Source organism: Lissotriton vulgaris, chromosome 3_1 (genome assembly GCF_964263255.1).
Source record: "Lissotriton vulgaris chromosome 3_1, aLisVul1.2, whole genome shotgun sequence".
Classification (NCBI taxonomy): Eukaryota; Metazoa; Chordata; class Amphibia; order Caudata; family Salamandridae; genus Lissotriton; species Lissotriton vulgaris.
This window is the reverse complement of record NC_141689.1, coordinates 26,156,889-26,175,306: the sequence shown is the minus strand read 5'-3', so window position 1 is coordinate 26,175,306 and position 18,418 is coordinate 26,156,889.

Below are 18,418 nucleotides of genomic sequence, written 5' to 3'. Positions count from 1 at the left end.
TAGAGAGTGAGTAGTAGAGAGAGAGTGATAGAGAGTAGTAGAGAGTGAGTAGTAGAGTAGTAGAGAGTAGTCAGTCAGTGTCAGTGTCAGTCAGTCAGTGTCAGTCAATCAGTGTCAGTCAGTGTCATTCAATCAGTGTCAGTCAGTGTCATTCAGTCAGTGTCAGTCAATCAGTGTCAGTCAGTCAGTGTCAGTCGGTCAGTGTCAGTCAATCAGTGTCAGTCAATGTCAGTCAGTCAGTGTCAGTCAGTCAGTGTCAGTCAGTATCAGTCGGTGTCAGTGTCAGTCAATCAGTGTCAATCAGTCAGTGTCAGTCAGTCAGTCAGTGTCAGCTAGAGCAGCTCTACTGACCTGGTTCTCTGGCTCTAAAGCAGCTCTGCTGACCTGGTTCTCTCCCTCTAAAGCAGCCCTGCTGACCTGGTTTCTCTGGCTCTAGAGCAGATCAGCAGACCAAGTTCTTAGGCCACAGAGCAGCTCTGCTGATCTGTTTCTCTGGCTCTTAAACAGCTCTGCTGACCCGGTTCTATGGCTCTAAAGCAGTTCTGCTGACATGGTTCTCTGGCTCTAGAGCAGCTCTGCTGACCTGGTTCTCTCCCTCTAGAGCAGCTCTGCTGACCTGGTTCTCTCCCTCTAAAGCAGCTCTACTGACCTGGTTTCTCTGGCTCTACAGCAGCTCTGCTGACCTGGTTCTCTGGCTCTAGAGCAGCTCTGCTGGCCTGGTTCCTAGGCTCTAGAGCATCTCTGCTGACCTGGTTCTCTGGCTCTAAAGCAGCTCTGCTGACCTGGTTCTCTGTCTCTAAAGCAGCTCTGCTGACCTGGTTCTCTGGCTCTAAAGCAGCTCAGCTGACTTGGTTCTCTGGCTCTAGAACAGCTCTGCTGACCTGGTTCTCTGGCTCTAAAGCAGCTCTGCTGACCTGGTTTCTCTGGTTCTACAGCAGCTCTGCTGACCTGGTTCTCTGGCTCTAGAGCAGCCCTGCTGACCTAGTCCTTAGTCTCTAGAGCAGCTCTGCTGACCTGGTTCTCTGGCTCTAAAGCAGCTCTGCTGACCTTGTTCTCTGGCTCTAAAGCAGTTCTGCTGAACTTTTTAACTGGCTCTAGAGCAGCTCTGCAGACCTGGTTTCTCTGGTTCTACATCAGCTCTACTGACCTGTTTTCTCTGGCTCTACAGCAGCTCTGCAGACCTGGTTCTCTGGCTCTAGAGCAGCTCTGCTGACCGGGTTCTCTGGCTCAAAAACAGCTCTGATGACCTGGTTCTATGGCTCTAGAGCAGCTCTGCTGACCTGATTCTCTGCCTCTAGAGTAGCTCTGCTGACCTGGTTATCTGGCTCTAGAGCAGCTCTGCTGACCTAGTTTTCCTCCTCTAAAGCAGCTCTGCTGATCTGGTTCTCTCCTTCTAAAGTAGCTCTGCTGACCTGGTTTCTCTGGTTCTGGAGCAGCTCTGCTGACCTGGTTCTCTGGCTCTAAAGCAGCTCTTCTGAGCTGCTTCTCTCCCCTAAAGCAGCTCTGTTGACCTGGTTCTCTGCCTCTAGAGCAGCTCTGCTGGCCTAGTTTTCTGGCTCTAAAGCAGCTGTGCTGACCTAGTTCTCTGGCTCTACAGCACCTCAGCTGACCTGGTTCTCTGGCTCTAGAGCAGCTCTGCTGACCTAGTCCTTAGTCTCTAGAGCAGCTCTGCTGACCTGGTTCTCTGGCTCTAAAGCAGCTCTGCTGACCTTGTTCTCTGGCTCTAGAGCAGCTCTTCTGACCTGGTTTCTCTGGTTCTACATCAGCTCTACTGACCTGTTTTCTCTGGCTCTACAGCAGCTCTGCAGACCTGGTTCTCTGGCTCTAGAGCAGCTCTGCTGACCGGGTTCTCTGGCTCAAAAACAGCTCTGATGACCTGGTTCTATGGCTCTAGAGCAGCTCTGCTGACCTGATTCTCTGCCTCTAGAGTAGCTCTGCTGACCTGGTTATCTGGCTCTAGAGCAGCTCTGCTGACCTAGTTTTCCTCCTCTAAAGCAGCTCTGCTGATCTGGTTCTCTCCTTCTAAAGTAGCTCTGCTGACCTGGTTTCTCTGGTTCTGGAGCAGCTCTGCTGACCTGGTTCTCTGGCTCTAAAGCAGCTCTTCTGAGCTGCTTCTCTCCCCCTAAAGCAGCTCTGTTGACCTGGTTCTCTGCCTCTAGAGCAGCTCTGCTGGCCTAGTTTTCTGGCTCTAAAGCAGCTGTGCTGACCTAGTTCTCTGGCTCTACAGCAGCTCAGCTGACCTGGTTCTCTGGCTCTAGAGCAGCTCTGCTGACCTAGTCCTTAGTCTCTAGAGCAGCTCTGCTGACCTGGTTCTCTGGCTCTAAAGCAGCTCTGCTGACCTTGTTCTCTGGCTCTAAAGCAGTTCTGCTGAACTTTTTAACTGGCTCTAGAGCAGCTCTGCTGACCTGGTTTCTCTGGTTCTACATCAGCTCCACTGACCTGTTTTCTCTGGCTCTACAGCAGCTCTGCAGACCTGGTTCTCTGGCTCTAGAGCAGCTCTGCTGACCGGGTTCTCTGGCTCAAAAACAGCTCTGATGACCTGGTTCTATGGATCTAGAGCAGCTCTGCTGACCTGATTCTCTGCCTCTAGAGTAGCTCTGCTGACCTGGTTATCTGGCTCTAGAGCAGCTCTGCTGACCTAGTTTTCCGGCTCTAAAGCAGCTCTGCTGATCTGGTTCTCTCCTTCTAAAGTAGCTCTGCTGACCTGGTTTCTCTGGTTCTGGAGCAGCTCTGCTGACCTGGTTCTCAGGCTCTAAAGAAGCTCTTCTGAGCTGCTTCTCTCCCCCTAAAGCAGCTCTGTTGACCTGGTTCTCTGCCTCTAGAGCAGCTCTGCTGGCCTAGTTTTCTGGCTCTAAAGCAGCTGTGCTGACCTAGTTCTCTGGCTCTAAAGCAGCTCTGCTGACCTGGTTCTCTCCCTCTAAAGAGCTCTGCTGACCTTGTTCTCTGGCTCTAAAACAGTTCTGCTGACCTGGTTCTCTGCCTCTAGAGCAGCTCGGCTGAACTGGTTCTATGGCTATAAAGCAGCTCTTCTGACCCGGTTCTCTGGCTCTAGAGCAGCTCTGCTGACCTGGTTCTCTGGCTCTAAAGCAGTTCTGCAGAACTGGTTCTCTCCCTCTTAAGCAGCTCTGCTGGCCTGGGTCTCTGACTCTAGAGCAGCTCTAATGACCTGGGTCTCTGATTCTAGAGCAGCTCTGCTGACCTGCTTCCTAGGCTCTAGAGCAGCTCTGCTGACCTAGTTCTCTGGCTCTACAGCGGCTCTGCTGACCTGGTTTCTCTGGCTCTACAGCAGCACTGCTGACCTGGTTCTCTGCGCTCATGATGCACGCACCCAACTTCTCAAAAATATAGTTAAAAATAATATTTTATTTTAAGTACAAATATATTATTTTTATGAATATCTTAGATAATCTCTTGCCCTAAAATGTATATTATAGACACATACATATAATTTTGGAAAATACATTTTTTTTGCGGGAGTTGCGCACCCAGCGTGTCCCAGCACGTATATGACGTCATGCGGGACCCGCAACCGTGCAAGCTGACCGTAATGTGCATGTGTCGCGAATGTGCGGGAGCAGGAGTCGCTGCTGGTCGCACACCAATCGCGCACATCACATAATATTAAATGTATATGATGTACCTGAAAAACACGCAGCCTTCTCACACTGTACGCTGATCGTTCACGACTGTTCTAAAATGGCGTCTAGAATCCACGCAACCACAGTGATGTGTACGCTTTGAGTGCGTGACTCTGAAAAACATTTGGGAACTTCTTTTTTTTTAAAGAAAATAATATAAATATATTAAAATAAAAAAAAAATAAAAAATGTATCAGTATTTCAGTTTGAATTTTTTTTAAAATATTTTTTTGCAATTTTCAGAAAAATATATGTTATTTAATGAATAAAATATTTATTAATAAACAGCTAAAAAACTAGAAAATCAGTACAAAAAATAGTTATAACTACTGTCACACTTAAAAATTAGCATTTAAAAAACTTTTGAAATTCACTGAAAAAACCATAGGGTTCATAGACATTATAGTTAGAAATTAGCATTTAAAAAACCTTAGAAAATCACAAAAAAACAGGTTTCACAGGTGTTATAGTTAGTTGGCCATTTCACTCGTACAAAATCATGGAAATTCCTCCGTTATAGTTAGTTTTGCTAACTATAACTTGTGCGCCAACAATGCACTGCTGATGATGTCACATATTGCTTCATTCATGACATGGTCAGTGCCATCACTGATAACATCTCAAATGACATCACTAATGACATCATCCACGTGACAATCTGATACACCTCATCATACACAAGTATAACCTTTCATCACTCACTGTGAAATACAGAGTAGCATATTTGAAACCATTGAGACACCAATACCAGTTTCTACAAACCCACTAAGTGATTCCTACATCTACACACACATCTAAACACTTACCTATAGATTCACTCATACATGCTGTCAATGATCAATAGAACACTATTAAATATACTTATACACCTACATCAACATTACACACCAGCATACATCCTATTCACTTATGCAGTCATTCTACTCACTTATGCAAACAATTGATCATACTTACATTTACTAAGCTACACACTTATACAAACACCACTTTATTTATTCGTATAGATAGTAACTCATACTTAGTGTGTTATAAAATTACTATTACAAGTATACAGTTTTTGATACACACTGATACAATCACTGAGTCTTATGTATACTTATTTATATACAACTGTCACATACAATGCCTTTTATAATTCTAGTTTGTTAGACATGTATCATTGAGAAATATATTTACTCATCACTGTTAGACCTGGCACCTTGGCGTGAGTTTCCCTTCCACTTTTTGCTGATGTGCCTCCGATGTTTTGCTGGTTTTCCGATACTCAGGGCACTGCGCCACGGCCGACCCGTGCCGCAGTGCAAGTGCTCCCTACTGTAAATTGTACATGCAATTGGTATCCATGATTGGTTCATTGGATTTACTGTTAGTCCCTAGTAAAGTGCACTAGGAGTGCCGGGGCTTGTAGATGCCAATACTGCTAGTGGGCCTGCAGCGCTGGTTGCGCCACCCACCGAAGCAGCCGTAAAGATGTGTCTGGGGACTGCGACCGCAGAACCCGCGTGCGGTCTCGTACTGTCACGCTAGCTGGGCAAGTGCACCCACTTGCCAGCCCCTGAACCTTCCCTTGACTACATATTAGTCACCCCTATGGTAGGCCTGCGGGCAGGGTGCGTTGTAGATGTAAGTTAGGACAGGCCCTGATGTGTGTGGCATGTCCTGGTAGTGACTTACAACCAAAATCGTATTTCACTATTGAAGGCTACCTGCTTCCATTAGGCCAGACTGACCTGCTGGAATTATTACACCCTATAATCCCAGCAGGCTCAAGGAGCATGGTAGCGAGTCGTGTTTAGTATGCCTGAACTCAGGAGGATAAAATATTTCTTGTAGTCAAGTTTATTTTAGTATCCTGTGTTTGCAAACACTACTTTTAGAAAGTTAGCATTTGCTTGCCTAACCATTTCAGCCCGCCTCTGCTGGTATGTGTATCTGACTGTCTGGGATGTGTGAGTGACAGGGCTGGGGGATGACAGGTGGTGAATGCGCAGATTACACCTTAGTGGGAGGTAGGAGTGGCTCTTGACTCTGGATCTTGCTGTGCTCTGCCACCACAATGCTGGCTCCACCCTCCTGGGGAGCGACTGATGACTCAGCCGACACCTGGCCCAGGAAGGGCGAAGCACCATCAACAAGGTACTCTGGCTGCCCCTGTCCGCACAATGCTGGCTCCACCTCCTGTGGGGCGTCTGATGCGCCTGCCCCTCACACTGAAAGCAGAAGCCGGAGTACACCCACCAGGGTACTCAAGGACTGAAAGTGGCTATGCAAAGGCCCCCCTGGCCTGCGAGAACAAAAGAAATGCAGTATAAGAGAAGGAGCCCTGCTCCTTGAAAATTAGATCCTGTTTGGGCTACAGAAGGAACTCTGCCCGACGAGAAGGACTGTGAAGGACAAGGAAGAGTGCTGTCTCTTGCCTGTGTCTGGTGCCTTGCTGCCGAAGGAGAGGAAAAAGGAAAGACTGCGAGAAGACTTTTGCTTGACAAGACTTTGTGCCAAACTCCGCTGAAACGATCTCCAAGGGCTTGCTGCTGAACTTGCCCCCTGACCAGCGCCCCAGGACCAGTGGGCGCTACACCCTGAAGAAAGCGACTGTGTGTGCTGCTTATCGCTGCAGTACTGACAGAGGGGTCTGGGAGCGCTGGGCAAGCCTGCCACGCTCCCCGTAATCCAAGGTATCGATATCCTCCCGAACACCGTGACCGGGACCCAAGGCAACAGCGAGAGCAAAGTGAGGTCCAGCCGCCGCTGGCCTGAACACCGTGACCGCATCTGCACCGGGAACCGAGAGCAAAGCGAAGGAGGACCCGTCCGGTCCAAGCTCCCGAGCTGACTGTGCTTCGAGCCGTCAGCCCACCTGCAAAGACGGACAGCCGCCCTGTGAGAACCCCCCTCTGGTCGGTATCCTGCCCGACAGCTCAGCTGTGAGTGCACAGCTGCAACCGGCCCTTGGTTGGGTACGTCCTGCACTTGGGGACCGTACTGCCACTGGCCGCCACCACAACAGCCGCCGCCTCCAGGGTCGGAGCGGACGACGAGGAAAGGACCCTGCCGCCACAGAGCACCGCTGCCCCGGATGACCCGTGACCTGCTCGGCTGAGAGCCGCAACGAACAGCGACCCCGGGAAGGCAACGCGACGTGGGACAGCTCCCCTGGAAGCCGCCCGCTCCACAAGAACTTTGTTGAACCGGCCAGAAGGCCCTAAAGAACGCTTATTGCTAGAAAGAACTGTGGCAACTTGAACTAAGTAACTTGGAACCACTATTTGAAAGTCTGATAACTGTATTCACCAGCCTGCTTGAAGTTTATATAAAGATATATATTTTTACAGAATACAGTTTGGTCTCATTGTGTGGTGGGTTGGTTGTGAGGGTGTAATATTGCAAGTGTTTAACCCTATGTGCCCCAAAGATTAGCCTAAGACTGCTTAAGCCACACTACCTAGAGGGTAAGCAGAGGTTGTCTGGAAGGTAACCCTCGGCCCTGACGAGGAAGAGAGAGTCCCTGCTTGTCGCTAGTGTTACACTGTGCCAACTTACAATCACCATACCCATAAAGAGATTCAGTCACCCAAATAACTGTTTCCACATACAGTCTTAACCTCATATACCTAGTAAATCAACTATTTACACATCTTTGGACAGTCACACACCTCCCACTCAACCACACAAACATTCACTATCCCATACAAATACTCACTTCACTAATTAATAACTAATATAGACTTTCACATAGCTAGTAACCAACGTATGTAGTAGTTTACACAACAAGAGATAGAGTGATACAAGTCAAGTCAAGTCAAGTCATAAAATTTGTATAGCGCACTACATACCCAGAGGGTTTCAAGGCGCTTAGGAAGGGGAGGAGGATTATTTGTCAAATATCCACGTTTTAAGCTGCTTTCTGAACGCTAGGTGGTTCTGGGTGAGGCGAAGGTAAGCGGGGAGTGAGTTCCATGTTTTAGCAGCCAGGAATGAAAAGGATCTGCCTCCCATGGTGGTCTTGTTAATGCGAGGTACAGTGGCGAGGGCTTGGCTGGAAGAACGTAGTTGGCGGGAGGGGGTGTAGAAGGACAGTCGAGAGTTGAGGCAATCTGGTCCGATGTCGTAGAGTGATTTGTGTGCGTGGGTAAGCAGACGGAAAGTGATCCTCTTATTGACGGGTAGCCAGTGGAGGTCTTTAAGGTGACCAGAGATGTGTTCGTTGCGTGGGATGTCTAATATGAGCCTGGCTGAGGCGTTTTGGATTCGTTGGAGTTTCTTCTGGAGTTTAGCGGTGGTACCTGCGTAGAGGGTGTTTCCGTAGTCCAGTCGGCTCGTGACCAGAGCGTGGGTGACTGTTTTCCTTGTTTCGGAGGGGATCCAGCGAAATGTTTTTCTGAGCATGCGAAGAATGTTGAAGCAGGAAGAGGATACGGCGCTGACTTGTCTGTTCATTGAGAGTGAAGAATCCAGGATGACGCCAAGGTTCCGTGCGTGGTCTGTCGGGATGGGTGCTTTTCCGAGGGCTTCCGGCCACCAGGAGTCGTCCCAAGCAAAGGGGGATGTACCTAAGATGAGGACTTCTGTTTTGTCTGAGTTCAGTTTCAGACGGCTTTGTTTCATCCATTCGGCAACTTCTTTCATTCCTTCGTGTAGGTTAGTTTTGGCGGTGCTGGGGTCATTGGTGAGAGAAAGGATCAGTTGAGTGTCGTCCGCGTAAGAGATAATGTTGAGGTTGTGTTGGCGTGCGATGGCCGCGAGGGGGCTCATGTATACGTTGAAGAGGGTGGGACTGAGTGAGGATCCTTGAGGTACGCCGCAGATGACTTCAGAGGCCTCGGACTTGAATGGAGGAAGGCGGACTCTCTGGGTTCTTCCGGTGAGGAACGAGGTGATCCATTCAAGTGCTTTTCCTTGAATTCCAATGTTATTGAGGCGTTGTAGAAGGGTGCTGTGGCAGACTGTATCGAATGCTGCAGAGAGGTCGAGGAGGATGAGGGTGACTGTGTCTCCATTGTCCAGTAGAGTTCGAATGTCGTCTGTTGCTGCGATGAGGGCGGTCTCAGTGCTGTGTTTTGCTCGGAAGCCAGATTGTGAGGGGTCGAGGGATTTGTTGGCTTCGAGGAAGGCGGCGAGCTGGTTGTTGACGGCTTTCTCGATGACTTTGGCCGGGAATGGAAGAAGCGAGATGGGGCGGTAATTTTTGAGTTCGGTGGGGTCCGCTGTTGGTTTTTTCAGAAGGGCGGTGAGTTCAGCGTGTTTCCAGTCTTCTGGGAAGGTAGCGGAGTTGAAGGAGCAGTTGATGACGTCTCGGAGGTGCGGTGCTATGACGGAGTCTGCTTTGTTGAAGATGTGGTGAGGGCATGGGTCTGTGGGGGATCCTGAGTGGATGGATTTCATCAGGCGGATGGTGTCCTCAGTGGAGATTGGGTTCCAGGCGTTAAGGGTGTTCACGGGGGGAAGAGGGTCAGCAGATGGTAGGGTGGGTTGGTTTCCGGGTTGGTTGTCAAAGCTGTTGTGGATGTCTGCAATCTTGTTGTGGAAAAAAGAGGCTAGGGAGTCGCAGAGGGTTTGAGAGGGGGTGATGTCGTTGGAGTTGGCCGAGGGATTGGAAAATTCCTTGACGATGTTGAAAAGTTCCTTGCTGTTGTGGGCGTTGTTGTCAAGTCGATCCTTGAATGCTGTTTTCTTGGCTTTTCGGATCAGTTGGTGGTGAGTGCGGGTGGCGCTTTTGAAGGCGTTCTTGGTGCTGGTGGTTGGGTCTTTTTTCCAGGCCTTTTCAAGGTATTGAAAAGGCCTCGAAAAAAGACACAGTTTAATCACTATCCCATATATTTATTGAGACACTTTAAATTAGTCACTTAAACAGTCATTCACAATGCTATTATTCAGGCACTTATACATCCACTCAGTCTTCAAGGCAGATATATATATTCACTGGAAAAACCATAGGTTTCACACACGTTATAGTTAGGAATTAGCATTTCAAAAACCTTGCAAATTCACTGAAAATATTATCGGTTTCACACACGTTATAGTTAGGAACTAGCATTTATAAAACCTTGCAAATTCATTGAAAAAAACATAGGTTTCACACATGTTATAGTTAGCTGGACATTTCACTCATACAAAACCATTGAAATTCCCCCATTATAGTTAGTTCAGCTAACTATAACTTGCGCACCCGCAATGCACTGCTGATGACGTGACATATTACATCACTCATGACATAGTCAGTGACATCACTCATGACATTACTGATGACACCATCCACTGAATGTGTGTCTCTGAAAAATAAATATGTTTTATATATGTATATCTAAAGGTCGATGGAAGAATAAATGGGTAAATAAGTATCTAAATGGATGTTTTTTTTTTAAAAATTGATTGGTTAACTGACTTATTAAGTGTATCTTAGTGAATACATATATTAGCGAGAAATGTTTAAATATTTAAATATATGTATCAGTGTCTCACTTTGTGTATAAGCGGCTGCATGAATTGGTGAGTAGCTACATGAGTGTGTATATGGGTTATTAGTTGTTTTTTTGAGTATCAGTATGAGTGTCTGCATGGTTTCGTGGGGTGTATTACTTAGCACATAGATGCATAAATGACTGACTCACTGTTTGTGTGTGTTTTGAAGACAGCATGTGTGCAGGACTGTAAGGGTGGATGTGTGTGTGTATGGGTGTGTTACTGAGTGAATGACTGTCTCAATAGTATCTTTGTGAGTAACTACATATGTTTTAATCTAGTATATGTGAGTATTGATGTATATAAGTGAGTTTATGTGAGAGTGAGAGATTGAAAGAGTTTCTGTTTAAATAAGTATGTGTTTCTATAAGTGATTGTTTAAGAGAGTAAGTATGTGTAAGTTTCCGTAGAAGTAAGTGTGGTAGTGTGTGTATAGCTGTATATGAAAATAAATGGATGTTTGATAGTTTATTTGCATGTGTGAGTATGTGTGTGAGTAACTCTATGGATGACTGTCGGTGTGTAACAGGATGCATAGGTGTATCAGTACATATGATGAGTGAGTACTTGTATGAGTGACTATATAGAACTGTTGGTGAATGAGTGGATGTGTATATAGATGGTGGAATTACTGAATAGGTTATTGTAACTGGTATTGGTATCTCCATTTGTTTGAAAGTTTTAGTTTCTATTTTTGAATGTGTGTATCAAAGGTTATATTATGCTGAGAGGAGGTCTGCCACTCTTTCACAAGGATGGTGTCATCAGTGATGTCATCAGTGATGTAATTTGAGATGTCATCAGTGATGTCATGAGTGATGTCACTGACCATGTCATGAGTGATGTAATATGTGACGTCATCAGCAGTGCATTGCAGGCGTGCAAGTTATAGTTTCATTTCATTTCATTTTCATTTTTTACATTTGTATAGCGCATAAATCACCCGAAGGTCTCTGAGCGCTTGCAGAGAAACCTCCTAGCAGAGACCCAGGCAGGGCAAAGACAGGTCTAGAAGAGCCATGTTTTTAGCTGTCTGCGGAATCTCAGGTAGTCGGGTTCAGTCCTAATCTGGAGAGGCAGGGAGTTCCAGGATTCTGGAGCTGTTTTGCTGAAAGCCCTGTCACCGTTTCTGACCGTACGTACCCGTGGGACACTTAGAAGAGACTTGCTGGATGATCTAAGCGTTCTCACCGGGCGGTAGACCTTAAGCTTTTGTTCTAGGTCTGCCGGTCCATGCCCGTTGATGGATTTATAGACGAGGCAACATAGTTTGAATTTAATGCGTTTTTGTTTTGGGAGCCAATGCAAGGTTTTTAAGCATGGTAGTAAAGGGGTGCGGGAAGGAAGGTCGAGCACCAGCCTTGCAGTGGTATTCTGTAAAACCTGTAGGCGGGCCAGCAGGGTGGTATTTGTTGAGGACAAAAGTGGGTTCCCATAATCAATCCTACTGACAATGAGTCCCTGCACTAATGGCATACGAGCTGAGAGGGGAAGCCACTTAAAGATATTCCTCAGAGTGCGCATGAGGCCATAACTGGTGCTTTCTACTTTGCTAATATGATCAGACATGGACAGCTTATTGTCGATTGTTACCCCAAGATTCCTCACTGAGGATTTAGGTGAGGGGCATGAGCCAAGGGAGGCTGGCCACCAATCATCGGACCAGATTTTATCGGCCTTTCCAAACAGCAGGACCTCCGTCTTTCCCGCATTCATCATTAGAAAGTTCCTGGTCATCCAGTCATGAATTTCTACCATGCAGTTTTTGAACCTTAGTTTAGTTACGTCTGGGTTCTGATTAATTGTGATCAATATTTGGGTGTCGTCCGCGTAGGACACGGTCCCAAAACCGTGTGCTCGAATGACCTTTGCGAGAGGGGACACATACAGGTTAAAGAGCGTAGGGCTCAGTATGGACCCCTGAGGGATGCCCTTATCGTTGTCGTAAAAGTTAGAGGAGTGGGCACCAACTTGGACCTTGGACCGTCTGATAGTCAGATAGCTTTTTATCCAGCATAGTGGGGAGCCCTCAACACCAATCTCAGCAAGACGTTCTAAAAGAATGAGATGCGAGATGGGGTCGAAGGCAGCGGACAGGTCGAGCAAGACCAGTATGACAGAATGGTTGGATCTAGTGTCATTCTTATATTGTCCACAACTTCCAGCAGGGCAGTTTCGGTGCTATGGAATGCCCTGAAGCCTGACTGTGAGGGGTCAAGTAGCTTGTTAGTCTCCAGATGTATTTTGAGTTGTTTATTTATTAGGGACTCCATAATCTTCCCAAACAGAGGAAGGAATGAGATGGGCTTATAATTAGGGAGTGACTTAGGATCGGCTGAAGGTTTTTTTAAAATAGGTCTTATTACGGCCTCCTTCCAATGTAGTGGGACAGATGAGTGTAGTAGGGACCAATTTAAAGTTTTCGTTAAGGCAGGGATCAGAACAGGAGCTATGTTTGATGGAATTTGAGTAGAGGCAGAGTCTGCAGGGGCCCCAGACTTCATTTGGTGTAAGATTGCCTCAACCTGTGCTTCCGTGCATGATGAGAATTCCCTTAGTGTGGGAATGCAATTGTTTAGGTTCCCGCAACTGTTGGTGGGCGAGACTATTGTCTTACAAATGGGAGGTGACTGAGGAAAACGTTTAAGGTTTTCGTTGATTTTTTCGTGGAAGTATGCTGCCACAGAATCCACCCATTCTTTAGATTCGTTGAGTGGCTGTTGGCTGGCAGGGGGGTTAGTGAATTCTTTCATTATACTGTAGAGCTCTCTCTGTGAGTTGGCCAACTGAGATATCCTATTACCAAGGTATTCCTTCTTCGTCTCGGCGATTCCTTTCATATACTGCCTGTGTGCAGCTTTATACAGATCCCTATCACTCAGATCTTTAGTTTGGCGCCATTTCCTTTCTAATACTCTGACTGCGTGTTTAATTTGTTCCAGATCTGGCGTAAACCAAGGTGAGTTTTTCTTAGGAGGTCTTGACATCAGAGCTGGGTACTGCAATCTAACGCCAAACTATTGCGGATTCCAGCAAAGGATTCTGAGGTGATCTTGTTCCATGGTCTGCTCAGTTTTACTTGAGTGGTTTTCCGGGATTCAATCTGAGGACCCGTGATGTTAAATTTTATAACATAATGGTCAGTCCACAGGACAGGAGCAATCTGCATAATTTTGACTTTAGGGGAGTTTGTGCATATAAGATCTAATGCATGTCCCGCAATATGTGTTGGGCCTGTCGGGAGTAGGCTTAGCTGTAGGGTATCAAAGCTCATGATAAGATCAACAGTATGGGGGTCATCGATTTGATCCAGATGATAATTTATGTCTGCTAATAATAGAAAATTCTCTGTTGCTAGAGCGTAGGGCGCTATTGCTTCGACGAGCTTCTCCACAAAGTGAGTCTTGGCACCTGGGGGTCTATAGATAAGAGCCGCTTTCCATTACTCTTGATTTCCTATAGTCAAGGTGGCAATACACATTTTGCCCCAGCATTCTAAATAGGAGTCATTAGTGTGAAGCTTGATATTGGATTTATAAATTATTGCCGTTCCTCCTCCCTTCTTTCCTGGGCGGTCAAGCCTGTGTATTTTATAGGCGGGAGGTAAGGCAACTGAGATGTCGGGTGAGGAGGACTCCTGTAACCAGGTTTCTGTGATGAATAATACATCAGGACTATCCGAGTCCAGGAGTGCCCATATTTCCATGGCGTGCCTAAGCACAGATCTAGCATTGCAGTACATGCAAAATAGATGAAACTGTGGAGCAGGACGTTTTGTCACTGCCTTAATACTCCTTTCTCTAGCAATATTACAGGCATAGTGGGGTTTAGTAGTGTTCTCCCTGGCTGTATTTAAGGAGTGGAGCTCCTGGTTAGTATAGCTGATGATGCCCATTGTAGGTGAACAGTACAAAAGGGGGTGGTGATGGACGGAGCATCTGAATTAATCAAACACTCACACCCAGTCAAAAGATCTGGGTTTAATCCATCACTGTTCTTTAGCCCACTCTGCCACCCCAGTTCAGACATGGGTATATGGAAATCAGTCTGACCCTGTGCCTCATGGGAACAGTCCAGCCCGAACTGCCAAGCCATGTTTAGCCACTTTTAGTTTAGAACTTTAGCCAGTTTTAGAAAATAGGGTATTCCAATCCAGGATAATGTTTTCAGACATCACATGTCCCCGTTTGTTTAATCCTGCTGATTTTATTGGGTGTGCTAGTTTGTCTTTAAGACACTCTGGGGTGCCAGGGGAGTCCCATATGGGGGCCAGATCGCTGCAATAAGGAATATTTAAGGTAGACCTTGTGCCAAACCAGCAACTTGAGTTTATTTTATTTTTTTTATTTCTGGTGTCCAAATTTGTATAGGAAATGGCTGGTTTTATTAGTCATTGTTTGGAAGTAGAGCGGATAATTTTCAAAGGTGTTTAGGAGCTTTCTGCTTGATTTAAATTGAAAGGCGCTGCAATACTCAAAGAGATCAGGGCTTGCAATTCCCCCCTGGTCTTTTTTCCATCTTAACTTACTCCAGGCAATTCTGGGGTTTATTGAAGACCAGATAAAACTTGAGATTTCACTCTGGATTTTTTTTATTTAATCTTTTTTGAATTCAAGAGGAATGGCACCAAAAACGAAGGTTAATTTCGGAAGAATAAACATTTTTATAATATTCGATTTGCCAAGTAGCGTCAAGGGGAGTCCCCCCCACACTTTCAATAACTTTTTGACTTCCTTTTCTATTCTTTGGATGTTGATGTGAGTTACCTTATCCAAGTCTTTGACCAGGTCTATACCAAGGTATCTAATTTTATCCTTATTATGAGGGCAAATGAAATAATCATTCCAGCTCATTGTTTCCGTCTTGTCTTGGTTAATTTGGTAGCCAGAGATACTTCCAAAACTGGTTAAGCCCTCTTCAATTGTTGATTTCTCCATTGCTCGTTGCTCCCGTACCAGTTCACTCTTTTTCAGCCGTGCACCGGGCTCTGATCTGGATTCAGATTTGTTCTTCGATCTCACAGCGTTCTCTCTGCTGTTAGCATTGTGTATGCTGTGTATGCTGCCGCCTCCGCCCCTGCCCCGGAAGAAGACAGCAATTCTGCGAGCGGCCCTCCAGCAGTTCCTGGCTGCCTCGGAAGCCGCCTCCCACCGACCGACGAGAGTTTGATGCAGGGGACTCAGCAGACGCAGCGAAGTTTGGTCTTGCACAGGGACAGCAAGTTCAAGTTCAGGGATTTATATAGCGCACTACTCACCCAGAGGGTCTCAAGGCGCTTGGGGAGGGGGGGGGAGTTTGTTATTTGTTGAAAAGCCAGGTTTTCTGAAGGAGATGTGGTTAGGTGTAAGGCGGAGTTGAGTGGGGAGTGAGTTCCAGGTCTTGGCCGCCAAGAAGGAAAAGGATCTACCACCCATGGTGGATTTCCGGATGAGCGGGACTGCGGCGAGGGCTTGATTGGAGGATCTAAGTTGGCGGGTGGGTGTGTAGAAGGACAGTCGAGAGTTGAGGCATTCGGGTCCTAGTTTGTAGAGGGCCTTGTGTGCGTGGGTGAGGAGACAGACCGTAATTCTCTTGTTAACGGGAAGCCAGTGGAGGTCTTTTAGGTGTTCGGTAATGTGATCTTGGCGAGGGATGTCCAAAATGAGTCTCGCTGATGCATTTTGGATGCGTTGGAGTTTTTCTGTAATTTAGCCGTGATTCCGGCGTATAGTGTGTTTCCATAGTCCAGTCGACTAGTGACCAGTGCGTGGGTGACAGTCTTTCTTGTCTCGGGGGGGGATTCAGCAGAAGAATTTTTTTGAGAATACGAAGTACGTTGAAGCAGGAGGATGAGACTGCGTTGACTTGTCTGGACATCGAGAGCGAGGAGTCTAAGATGAAGCCAAGGTTACGTGCGTGGTCTGGGGGTATGGGTCCTGTGCCCAGAGCCGAAGGCCACCAAGAATCGTCCCAGACAGAGGGGGAGGATCCTAGGATGAGCACCTCTGTTTTGTCAGAGTTGAGTTTTAGGCGGCTGTGTTTCATCCATTCGGCTACTTCTTTCATGCCTTTGTGAAGGTTGGTTTTGGCGGTGTTAGGGTCTTTGGTGCGGGAAAGGATTAACTGGGTGTCGTCGGCGTAGGAGATTATGTTAAGGTTGTGTTGGCGCGATGGATGCGAGTGGGCTCATGTAAACGTTGAAGAGGGTGGGACTGAGTGATGATCCTTGTGGTATGCCACAGATGACTTCAGTGGCCTCTGAGTTGAATGGGGGGAGTCGGACTCTTTGAGTTCTCCCGGCGAGGAATGAGATGATCCAGTCCAAGGCTTTTCCTTTTATGCCGATGTTGTTGAGGCGTTGTATGAGGGTGCTGTGACAGACTGTGTCGAAAGCGGCGGAGAGGTCGAGTAGAATGAGGGCCACTGTTTCTCCGTTGTCCAGTAGTGTTCGGATGTCGTCTGTCGCTGCAATGAGGGCGGTTTCGGTGCTGTGTTTGGCTCGAAATCCAGACTGGGAGGGATCGAGGGAGTTGTTGGATTCCAGGAAGGCGGCAAGCTGGCTGTTGACGGCTTTTTCAATGACTTTGGCAGGGAATGGGAGGAGGGATATGGGTCGGTAGTTTTTAAGTTCAGAGGGGTCTGCTGTGGGTTTTTTCGGCGTGTTTCTAGCTTTCTGGGAAGGTGGCAGAGTTGAATGAGCAGTTGATGACATCACAGAGATAGGGTGCGATGATGGAGTCTGATTTGTTGAAGATGTGGTGGGGCAGGGGTCGGTTGGCGAGCCAGAGTGGATTGAGTTCATTAGGCGGATGGTGTCTTCAGTGGTGATTGGATTCCAGGCGCTGAGGTTGTTAGTTGGCGGTGTAGGTTTTGAGGTGGGTTGGGAGGGTTGTTCGCAGGGAATGTTCTCTAAGCTGTTGTGAATGTCGGCAATTTTGTTGTAGAAGAATGAGGATAACGCATCGCAAAGGTCTTGGGAGGGAGTGATGTCGTTAGATGCTGCGGTGGGACTGGTGAATTCTTTGACGATGAAGACCAATGAAGTTCTATTTGGCATCCCCTCCGTACTTGTTTTCCTGCGGGTTGCGTGCTATGCGAGAAGTTGAGCGAGTTGAACTGGGACATTGACCACGGCGGGTGAGCAGGGGAGCTCAGGAAGTCCAGCGGAGTTTCAGCTGAGCAGTACTTTATAACCATAACGTGAGGAAAAAGGCAATATAACAGAGAATGAGACTCTCTAGTGAAGCCGAAGGGTTCTTGGGCGAATTTCTATACAAAACCTAGCATTTTGCCAAGTAATTGCGCCATATCAGCGTAAGAGTAGCATGGAGCTCCCAACCGGACTCACTGACCAGCCGCCATCTTTCCACTCTATCACCACCACCACCCCCTTTTGTACCGCTTTTGGCCGCCTTATTGTGTGGCAGGGTATGCTCAACCGTGAGTCCCTTTCTCACTTTGCCACTGGATTCATGCAAGCCGGGCTGAAGAAGGCTGGAATGCCAGAAACCGGTCCTCGGAAGCTTGTTTCCGGTCCAGGGAAGACATGGCTTGGCAGTTCGGGCTGGACTGTTCCCATGAGGCACAGGGTCAGACTGATTTACATATAGCCGTATCTGAACTGGGGTGGCAGAGTGGGCTAAAGAACGGTGATGGATTAAACCCAGATCTTTTGATTGAGTGTGAGTGTTTGATTGATTCAGATGCTCTGTCCATCACCACCCCCTTTTGTACCGCCATTGTAGGTGAACAGCCCAGGGGGGTAGAGGGCTGGGGGGAGAAAATAAGAAAAAAAGTAGGAAAACAAGAAAAAGGCAGGGTACCTGGCGTCTGGAGTCGGCCAGGAGCGGCGCGCCGCTGCAAGCGTCCGCTCGGCGCACTTCGTGATAAAGGGAAAGTGGGCGGGACCGCAACAGTGGTAGAATGGCCCTAGAGCGCTGACCCTGCTAAATCCAGGAAGTGAGTCGCTCGAAGGGATGGTGTTGACCCCTCCGCTCAAATGGCACAAGCCGCGACGGATCAGGGACACCGAGCTACAGGTACACAAACAATGCAAGTTTTAAAAACAGTGTGCAAATAAGCAGTTTAAAACACGAGCAGGATTGCCAGTGCCTGTAGCGTTCGTTTAGGAGGTCTCAACTGCGCACGTCCGCTCGGCGCACTTCGTGATAAAGGGAAAGTGGGCGGGATCGTAACATTGATAGAATGGCCCTAGAGCGCTGACCCTGCTAAATCCAGGAAGTTAGTCGCTCGTAGGGATGGTGTTGACCCCTCCGCTCAATTGGCACAAGCCGCGACGGATCAGGGACACCCAGGTACAGGTACACAAACAATGCAAGTTT